The sequence below is a fragment of the Acomys minous genome (assembly GCF_964271855.1).
Source record: "Acomys minous genome assembly, chromosome: 7".
Taxonomy (NCBI): Eukaryota; Metazoa; Chordata; class Mammalia; order Rodentia; family Muridae; genus Acomys; species Acomys minous.
The window spans coordinates 6658450-6669439 of record NC_140488.1 but is presented as its reverse complement, the minus strand read 5'-3'; the positions used below and the strand labels follow the sequence as shown (position 1 = coordinate 6669439).

General features: G+C 44.6%; 1 protein-coding gene across 1 annotated transcript in view; it reads left to right on the top strand.

Annotated features, from left to right (window-relative positions):
* Positions 1–8499: 8499 nt before the first annotated feature.
* Positions 8500–10990, top strand: part of LOC311601312 (uncharacterized protein) — a 40236-nt gene continuing 37745 nt past the window's right edge. Inside the window, exon 1 of the transcript XR_014780470.1 lies at positions 8500–9112. The gene's annotated coding sequence lies outside the window, so the exon portion shown is untranslated. The remainder of the gene's footprint in view (positions 9113–10990) is intronic.

The window sequence follows — 10990 nt, the reverse complement described above, 5'->3', positions numbered from 1 at the left end:
AGACCACCCAAGAGCCAAGTCCAAATGCAGTGACAAGGTTGTGTTTATATTGCAGGTTGAAACCCAGGACACACCTCCAATGCGCTGATGCAGCAGGTGCAGGGAAGTGGCCTGGATTCTCAATGGAAAGGGGTTTGTTATAGGTTTTAGACAAAGAATTGGGTTCTACAGTATATGATTGGATGACATCTGGGCAGAAAAGCTGCAAGCAGAGAGCTACAAGACTTAGAGTTTCATGGTTGGGTAATAGATGTAGGGGCAAGTTGGCCTATAGAAAATATTGGCTGAGGCCGTCATGGGGGCACTAGGAACCTTGACCTGGCCTCTCCTAATTGGTTGTTGCTATGTGCCAGACACCCTGCTTCTCAGCTTGACCAGCAGAGAGTGTATTTGGACTTTCCCAAGGTGAGCTGATTGAGTGGCCAGTGAACATTGTTTCTGTTTAGGCTAGTGTGTGCTTAGTCTGGAATCTGGGTTCAGCCCTTGCCTAGATTGAAAACAAAATGGAGTGTCCTTTGCAAAATGGAGTCTCTTTTTCCAAAGGGAGTTTGTTTGGTCCTTACAAACAAGATAGTTTAGACTGATAATTTTATTTTACATTTTAACTCGTTTGTGTGTGTCTGCAGATGCAGGCAGATACCCTGAAAAGCTTATTCAGTATTTGTCAAGTAAGCCATTCAGTTGTAGAATAATATAGTTATCCGTATCCTAGATGGCATTAAACAGGAAACTATAAAAAGCCAACATCTACAGGAACTCAGAAATGCTAACATCAGGTTGTTTCAGTTTTCTTTAGGGATTTTTTTTATTAATTTATTCTTGTTGCATCTCAATGGTTATCCCATCGCTTGTATCCTCCCTTTCTTCCCTCCCTCCCATTTTTCCCCTTATTCACCTACCCTATGACTGTTCCTGAGAGGGATTACCTCCCCCTGTATATGCTCATAGGGTATCAAGTCTCTTCTTGGTAACCTGCTGTCCTTCCTCTGAGTGCCACCAGGTCTTCCCCTCCAGGGGACATGGTCAAATATGAGGCACCAGAGTATGTGAGAGAGTCATATCCCACTCTCCACTCTACTGTGGAGAATGTCCTGTCCATTGGCTAGATTTGGGTAGGGGTTTAAAGTTTATGGCCTGTATTGTCCTTGGCTGGTTCCTTAGTTTGAGTGGGACCCCTGGGCCCAAATCTGCCTATCATAATGTTCTACTTGTTGGTTTCTAGGACCCTCTGGATCCTTTTACTTTGCCATTCTCCCATGCTTCTCTCATCTAGATTCCCAATAGGATGTCCTCTCCTCTCTCCCAGTTTCCTGGTAAGTGAAGGCTTTCCTGGGACATGCCCCTTGGGCTAATATGCAGATATAAGTGAGTATATACCATTTGAGACTTTTTGCTTCCGGGACAACTCACTTGCTATGATCATTTCTAGCTCAATCCATTTATCCACAAATTTCGGGAATTCCTTGTTTTTAATAGCTACATAGTATTCCATAGTGTATATGTACCACAGTTTCTTTATCCATTCTTCTATTGATGCCCACTCTCTCCATATCTCTTCAATATAGTACTCGAAGTTCTAGCCAGAACAATAGGACGACAGAAGGAGATCAAGGGTATCCAAATGGGAAAGGAGGAAGTCAAATTATCCCTATTTGCAGATGATATGATAGTGTACATAAGTGACCCTCAAAATTCCACCAGAGAACTCCTACAGTTGATAAACACCTTCAGCAAATTGTCTGGATACAAAATTAACTCAAAAAAGTCTGTAGCCTTCCTATACACAAATGACAAGCTTGCAGAGGAAGAAATTAGGAAAGCCACACCCTTCACATAGGCCAAAAGCAATATAAAATATTTAGGAGTTACTCTAACTAAGCAAGTGAAGGACTTGTTTGAAAAAAATTTCAAAACTCTGAAGAAAGAGATTGAAGATGACCTGAGAAGATGGAATGATCTTCCTTGCTCATGGATCAGGAGAATTAACACAGTAAAACTGGCCATCCTACCAAAAGCAATCTACAAATTCAATGCAGTCCCTATCAAAATACCTACACAATTTTTTAAAGACATTGAAAGGTCAATTCTGAACTTCATATGGAAAAACAAAAAACCCAGAATAGCTAAAACAATCTTGTCCAATAAAATGTGCTCTGGAGGAATCTCCATACCTGATCTCAAACTGTACTGTAAAGCAATAGTAATTAAAACAGCATGGTACTGGCACAGCAACAGGCTGGTTGATCAGTGGAATCAAATCGAAGACCCAGATATGAATCCACACACATATGGTCACACTTGATTTTCGACAAAGAAGCCAAATCCATTTAATGGAAAAAGGATAGCATCTTCAACAAATGGTGCTGGTCTAACTGGATGTCCATGTGTAAAAAAATGCACCTGGACCCATATTTGTCACCTTGCACAAAACTCAAATCAAAGTGGATTAAAGACCTCAACATAAAACCAGAGACACTAAGTCACTTAGATGAAAAAGTGGGGAAGAGCCTGGAACATACTGGCACAGGAGACAACTTCCTGAGAGAGAGAAGAAAGAAATCCTATCTATAAAACAAAATAAAGATTTCTTTACCCAGGTAAAATATGATGATCACAAAGTAAGTCATTCAGTGAGATCCCAGCAACCATGCTTAGTAATCCTTGCTGTGTGTTTTTTTTTTAAACTTACTTATTTTTAAGCAGACATTTGTTATACTGAAGTAACCAGAAAGCCAGCATGAGTTTTGTTGTGCTCATAGGCATCAGACACAGCTATCTGCCCATTTTGCCTGTCAGAAGGGAAGCGGTTCCTTTTGGTGAAGGGGAACTAGATGTCTTTGGACCTAACAGTCCAGAATGTGTTGACCAAAAGGGGCAGCATGGTCTCTTCTGTAAATGCTTCTCAGCTGAAGTTAGGGTTGGTACTGGAGGCAGTGACCTCAGAGTGAGTCAGCAGGCAGGACAATCAGAGGACTGACTGTCTCTATGCTGATGTCAACTCACACAGTTGTGACACCTGAATAGGGCAAGGGAACACTCCCTCCTCTGTGTTCTCTCAGGCATGGCCACTTCTGTTGGCAGGACCTTGTGGAGCCTTTCTCTAGAACCTCCATCCTATCCAGTGAGTGCCACTTCCCCTCCCCCACCCCAGACTCTCAAACTGCACAGACAGGCACAAGAGCACCAAACCCCAGGTTTGCATGGCCTGTCCTTAAGCAAAACCCCACTGCTGTGCATGATGTTGAGAAGGAGCAGAGCATCAATGTCAGTGGAGTTTCAGGGCACACAGGACATTTGACCTGGGCCTCCTCACTGAGCTCAGAGCCTAATGGCAAGAAGGGGAGGGCCCAGGAGGAGCAGCACAGAGCTTGCCACCTGTCTGCCTCCACAGTCAGAAGGAAGGACAAAGAGTGGGTGGCAGGAGGTGGGGCAGACCCAGCACTGCTTGAGACCCTCCAGGAGGGAGGTCACAGCCACAGGAGGGCAAAGGGCATGAACTCTAATCCAGAGTGTCCTTCCCTTCCAGTGGATTCCAGGACTTTCAGTCTTAGGGTCGCTGGGTGGGCTCAGCCTTGTGGTCACCAGGCAGCACAGGCCTCCAGCTCACAGTGTCCTGGCCATGCATCCAGGTTCAGGCCCAAAGACCCCCATCCCAGGTGAGGGGGTGCACAGCACCACAGAGTACCATTGCTCATGCCTGCCCCAGCTGCTCCTGTAAAACTGTTGAGGGAAGTTTACAAGCATCCACTCAGCTGCCTTTGTCCAGCCCCTGACACATTTTTTCTTTTCTTTCTCTTTTTTCTTTTTCTTTCTTTTCTTTTTTTTTTTTCTGAGACAGGGTTTCTCTGTGTCCCCTGGGCTGTCCTTGACTTGCTTTGTAGGCCAGGCTGGCATGGAACTCACAGTTCTCCACCTGCCTCTGCCTCCCAAGTGGTGGGATTACAGGCTTGGTCTTCAGACATGCAGTCTGTGAGATCAGTGCAGCATGATGCACTAACTATTAAGGACACTATTGGATCAGGTTCATCCTGAGGCTCTCAAAAGAGGGCAGGAAAGGGTCCATAACAGCTGACACAGAAAGAAGTAAAAAAGGAGTGTCAGGGGATGGGCCAGGGCTGAATGGAGAAGGAGTCTATGAGAAAACTTGGAAGGATAGGGTGCCCTGCAACAGGAGGACTGGTGCTGGTCTTGTGGGTGGGGCTGTGACTACTGAGGTCAATGGTGGTGGGCGGGGCTTGTATGCTAGGGTGGAAGGGTGGGTGGATCTGGACCTAGTAAGAGTTAAAGAAGGCAACTTTGTACAATGTGGAATCTCTTGGGAACAGATGCGCACAGAGGTGGGGGAGGGACGGTGTTCAGGAGTGCTTAGAGCTGAGGCAGGGAGGTAGACAGACTCAGGCAGGGGTGTGAGGGCCAACCATGGTGTGAGGGGCCCACCTGATTACTAGGGAAGCAGGAAGTGGTGAGGTGTTGAGGGCGTGGCTATGGATCCTGCAGTGTGGAGGTAAGGGGCTGCCTGTCTGGGAGGCTAGGTGATCAGTTACAAAATAGGGCTGGGCTCTGGATGTTGACCTGAGAGGAGGCAGGGTCACCCTAAGAGCATGACAGGGCTGTGTAGGTGTATACTAGTGTGGGGTTGTGAGAGCTGACTGAAGAGTGGTGTGCTGAGCTCTCTTGCTGATGCAGGACTTGATTGAGATAGTCTGGCCTTTCACTGAGTGCTGGATTGTGTCAGTGTTACTTTTGGTCCCTACTTAATGTTGCCCAGAACCGCTGAAGGAGAAGGGGGCCCAGGGCTGTTTCTGCTGTGGCAGTTGTTGTGAGTTGGGCTCTGTGATTGGTGAGATAAGTGAACAGGGAATGCAGAGCACCAGGCCAAGGCTATGATGTGAGTGGTCACTTTTTGAGGAGGGGGCAGAAGGCTGAATCCTCACTTGACCTTTATTTGGCAGAGAACACCTGTAGCAGTGGGGCACTGTGACCTGCTGAGATAGAGTAGTGGGTGGGGGCTGTGGTTGCAAAGGTCAGGGAAGGGCAGTGGGTTTCAATCTTCTGAATGCTGTGATTCTTTAACACAGACCCTCATGTGTTTCGTTGCTATTTCATTACTGGAATTTTGCCACTGTTACAAATGGAACCACAACATACATAGCTGGTTTGGGGGGTGCAACCCATGTGTTGAGATCCCTGTCTGTGGGAGAGTTACAATGTATCTATCCTTCCTCTCTTCTCCACCCACCCTATCAACTACCTATGAGGTCAACTTCATGGACACATGAAGTTTATGTTTTGACTTTGATGTTATGTTTAGTTTACTTTTTATACAGTTTTACACGATACATAACAGTAACGTAGTACTTCCAAAAACTAACAGTTTGCCACTGACAAATTTCATCAACAACAACAACAAAATACTTAAAGTTGTAAGGGGTAACGAGCTGCTAAAGGAAGGTAGCCTCGGTTGTGTCTCAATTCCCTAAAGAGTAGTTAGTTGGGTTGGAGAGATGGCTCAGAGGTTAAGAGCACTGGCTGTTCTTCCAAAGGTCCTGAGTTCCATTCCCAGTAACCACATGGTGGCTCACAACCATCTATAACAAGATCTGGTGCCCTCTTCTGGCCTGATGGCTTACATGCAGGCAGAACATTGTGTACTTAATAAATCTTTTAAAAAAAAGAAAAGAAAAGAAAAAAGAGTAGTTAGTTGTTCTAAGCAGGCCTTCTCAGGAAATTTTATATTAAAGTGGGATCGGCTTTCTCTATAGTACTATTCAATCTCATGGTATTAATAGATAGAAATGTGATGCAGCTAAAATAAACATATTTTGATATATAAGGGTTTGTATATAAAGATTGAGATGGATAGGTATTTGCAAAAAAAAAAACGCAAGAAGCTTTCTCATAACCTATAAAATCTCAAGTAAGTTGTTTAAAGTACACAGAGAATGCTTGAGACCCTCCAGGAGGGAGATCACAGCCACAGGAGGGCAAAGGGCACAAACTCTGCTCCAGAGTTTCCTTCCCTTCGAGGGGTTTCCTAGGCTTTCAGTCTTAGGGTCCCATTCTGGGCTCAGCCTTGTGGTCATCAGGTAGCACAGGCCTCCAGCTCACAGTGTCCTGGCCATGCATCCAGGTTCAAGTCGAAAGACACCCACCCCAGGTGAGGGGATGCACAGCACCACAGAGTACCATTGGTTAGACCTGCCCAAGCTGCTCCTGTAAAACTGTTGAGGGAAGTTTACAGACATCCACTCAGGTGCCTTTGTCCAGCCCCTGACACATCTATTCTTTTCTTTTTCTTTCTTCTTTCTTTTCTTTTTCTTTTTTTCCCCCAGAGACAGGGGCTCTCTGTGTATCCTTGGCTATCCTGAACTCACTTTGTAGACCAGGCTGGCCTTGAACTCAGTTCTCAGCCTGCCTCTGCTTCCTGAGTGTTGAAATTTGAGGTTTGGTCTTCTGCAGACCACTGTGAGATCACTGGAGCAGGCTGCTCTAACCATTAGGGACACTATTGGATCAGGCACATCCTGAGGACCTCTAAAGAGGGCAGGGGCAAGGGTCCATAACAGCAGGCCCAGAAAGAAGTCAAAAAGGAGTGTCAGGGGATGAGCCAGGGCTGAATGGAGAAGGATTCTTGAGAAAACGTGGAAGTAAGGATAGGGTGCCCTGCAGCAGGAGGACTGGTGCTGCTCTTGTGGGTGGGGCTGTGACTGTGGAGGTCATAGTGCTGGGCGGGGCTTGTAGGCTAGGGTGGAAGGGTGGGTGGATCTGGACCTAGTAAGTGTTAGAGAAGGAAACTTTGTGCACTGTGGAATCCCTTGGGAAAAGGTACTGGCAGGGGAGGGGGATGGGCGGTGTTCTGGAGTGCGTAGACCTGAGCCAGAAAGGTAGACATACTGAGGCACAGGTGTTAGGGCCAACCTGGATGTGTTGGGCCCAGTAAATTACTAGGGAAGCAGAAGTGGTGGGGTGTTGGGGGCATGGCTATGGATCCTGCAGCATGGAGTTAAGGGACTTAACTCTTACAAAATAGGGCTGGGCTCTGGATGTTGACCTGAGAGGGGGCAGGGTCACCCTAAGAGCAGGATGGGGTACTGTAGGTGTATACTAGTGTGGGGTTGTGAGAGCTGACTGAAGAGTGGTGGACTGAGCTCTCCTGCTGAAGCAGGGCTTGATTGATGTAGTCTGGCCTTTAGCTCAGTGCTGGATTGTGTCTGTATAACTTTTGATAACTACTGAGTGTTGCCTGGACCTGCCGAAGGAGAAGAGTGTCCAAGGGCTGTTTCTGCTGTGGCAGTTGTTGTGGGCTGGGCTGTGTGAGTGGTGAGATAAGTGAGCAGGGAATGCAGAGCACCAGGCCAAGGCTATGATGTGAGTGGTCACTTTCTGAGGAGGGGGCAGAAGGCTGAATCCTCACTTGACCTTCATTTGGCAGAGAACACCTGTAGCAGTGGGGCACTGTGACCTGCTGAGATAGTGTAGTGGGTGGGGGCTTTGGTTGCAAAGGTCAAGGAAGGGCAGTGGGTTTCAACCTTCCTAATGCTGTGACTCTTTAACACAGCCCCTCATGTGTTTTGTTGCTATTTCATTACTGGAATTTTGACACTGTTACAAATGGAACCTCAACATACATAGCTGTTGTGGGGGTTGAGCCCCAGGGGATGAGAACCCTGTCTGTAGGGGGTAGTGAAGCATTGTACATTCACAGGGAGAAGCTGTGAGTGCTGAGTTAAAGAGCTGTAGGTGCAGGTGGGAGAACAGAAGCTTTCTCTGCTGTGGTAGCTTTTACTGGAGTTGTTTTTAATGGGGTTGTGATGACTTAGGTAGTAGTGGAAGGCGGGGCTTGATGCTTAAGTGCAGCTGAGGCTGATGATGTAGGCATAGTGGGCAGAGCTTGTAAGCCAAGGTAGGAGACTTGAGCAGTGACAGGTCTGCCTCCTGTCTGGCCAGTTGATGGACAAGATGAGGGCTGAGTGAAGTGTAAAGTGTTGGCAAAACTACTGAATGCAGTGGAGAAGAGGGAACCTGTTTGTGTGTGCTGCAGCAACTCTTGTGGGTGGGGCTGTGAGTGCTTTCCTAGGTGGGCTGCATTTGGACTGGACATTCCCAGGAAGGGCCAAGCCTCTTTCCTATTTCCTTTTTGGAAGGAATATTAAGTGTTCAGCTCTGGTTATCTTAAGTAGGCATATTTGGAGTTATTAACAATGAATGCTCTACCCAAGTTTTGAGAGACTCTCTGACCAGACCACCCAACAGCCGAGTCCAAATGCAGTGGCAAGGTTGACTGGTTTAAACAGAACTAAGAGCTTTTTTCCTTGTGGCCATTTGTCCCTCCTGCCAGAGAGTTGGCCTTGACTCAGCATTTCAGCCTATAAAGTGGGACAATGGGCAATGTCATTCTCTTCTGTCACTTTTTTTCCCTAGTGACATTAGGGGTGCTGTTATTGGGGCCTAGAAAGGCTGAAAAGGTAGTCAAAGGCTAGGTAATGGGGCACTTACCAAAAGCATCTGTTTAGCTGATCCAGCTGAAGAGACAGAGAGTAGTCCCATCTTTGAGATTGGTTTATATCAACTTCCCGTAGGTCCAGCTCTCAGCAGCTCTGGATGGAGTCTGTTAGCCAGGTAAAAACTTGTTGAGGCACATACAGACTAGGGACAAAAGTTAAAGTTGTGTCTATAAGACATCTGGGGTAGGCTTATGCCTTTGAGACCCAGTAAAAGCGTGGACATTCTTTTCTCACTCAGAAGAATTGGTATACAGATTGGGCAGACTTGTTTCTAGCATGATGAGAGGCACCCTCAGGTCTATATTCAGTATACCACCAAAGGGAAATTAAAATCTTGTGCTTGGGAGTAATTAGTAAGTAGTCAGTGTTCCATCTTATCAGAACTTTTATCCCTGATCTCTCCAAGGCCTTTATCATGAAGTGGTGTTGAATTTTGCCACATGATTTTTAGCATCTAATGAGGTGATCATGTTTCATTTTTCCTTCCATGGTTTATATGACAGATTACGTTGATGGGCTTTTATATGTTGAACCACTTCTGTATGCCTGGGATGGAGCCTACTTGGTCGTGGCCAGTGATATCTTTGATGAGTTCTTGGATTCAGTTTGTGAGTATATTTTTCATCAGTGTTCATAAGGGAAATTGGCCTGAATTTTTTTTCATTGATGGGTCTTTGTCTGTTTTAGGTACCAGAATGATTGTGGCCCCATAAAGTGAGTTTTGCAATATTACTTCTGTTTCTATTTTGTGCAATATTTTGAAGGGTATTGGTATTAGCTCTTCTTTGAAAGTCTGGTAGAATTCTGAGCTAAAATCATCTGGCCCTGAGGCTTTTTCCCCCCCCTGGTTGGGAGACATACAATGACTGCTTCTTTTCCTAGGGGTTATGGAGATGTTGTTCTGTTTTGTTTTTCCTTTCTGATTTTGTTGATTTAGATATTTTCTCTCTGCCTTTTAGTTAGTTTGGCTAAGTGTGTGTCTTTTGTCTATCTTGTTGACTTTCTGATAGGACTGCCCCTTGATTCCCTTCATTCTTCCTCTTAAAGAACTGCTTCTTGCTTCTGTTCACTCTTAGTCTTGTTCTCTGTTTCTAGTTTGTTGACTTCAGCTTGAGTTTGATTATTTGCAGCCATCTATTCCTCTTGGGTGTGTCAGCCTCATTTGTTGTGGAAGCATCCAGAGAAGCTGTTAATTGACTAGTATGTAATGTCCCCAATTTCTGTATGAAGGCGCTTAGTACTATGAACTTTCCTCTTAGTACTGCTTTCATTGTGTCCCATAAGCTTGGGTATGTTGCACCTTCATTTTCATTGAATTTTAGACAGTCTTTAGTTTCTTTTTTTTTTAAATTTCTTCCCTGGACCAGTTGTCACTGAGTAGGGAGTTGCTCATTTTCCATGATTGTGTAGGGTTTTTGATATTTCTGTTGTTCAGATCCATCTTAATCCATGGTGATCTGGGAAAGCAGAATGAGTAATTTCAATTTTTGTATACGGTTTTTCTTTGTGTCCGACTATATACTGCCAATTTTCGAGAAGGTTCCATGCGGCACAAAGAAGAGAGAGTACTCTTTTTTGTTGGGTGAAAAGTTCTGTAGATAACCATTGGGTCCATTGGATTCATTGTTTCTCTATTATGTTTCTGCCTCAGTGATCTGTCCGTTGGATAGAATGGGGCACTGAATTCTCCCACAATTGAGGTATCTGCATCGTTCTGTGCTTTTACCTTTAATAACAAGTTTGTTTTGGATTTTTTTATATTTTTTAAAATAACTCTGGGTGCCCTTGGATATTGGTCAAAGATGTTCCGAATTGGAATGCCCTGTTGGTAGGCTTTTCCTTTGGTGAGAATGGCATATTCTTCCCCATCTCTTTTCATTAATTTTGGTTGAAATTCTATTGCTTCATGCTGTACTACTCTATTAAAGAGCTGGCTCTGGAGTTGGATTAGACACCCTGTCTCCCAACCCAAGCATGCTTGTTTTAAATTTTCCTCCTACATACCTGTCCTGGGTCAGGAGACCATCTGACACTAAGACAAAGATAGAAAGCAAAGTTAAACTTCCCAAGAAAAGACACTATGTGACCTCAAAGGGCTAAAATATAAGCTATACGTTAGGATCTTAAAAAAAATTATTTTAACATATATATGTGTGTATATATATATATATATATATATATATATATATATATATATATATATATATATATACACACACACACACACACACACACACAATAGATTATCTATAGCAAGAAGAACCATGACACAATCAGGAATTATATAAATGTTACATTCTTAGTGTTTTAGCTATTTGTATTTGACAGCCTTGAAGAAGACATCTTTCCTATCTTGGTGCATCTACATTTCTGAATGTAAATCAGTCTCCATCACATACTGTCATTATCAACTTAGAACACCTATCTAGACCTGAATACATCTTAACCCCTAAACAACTAAGCTTCATTGTAAAACTAAGTTTCTG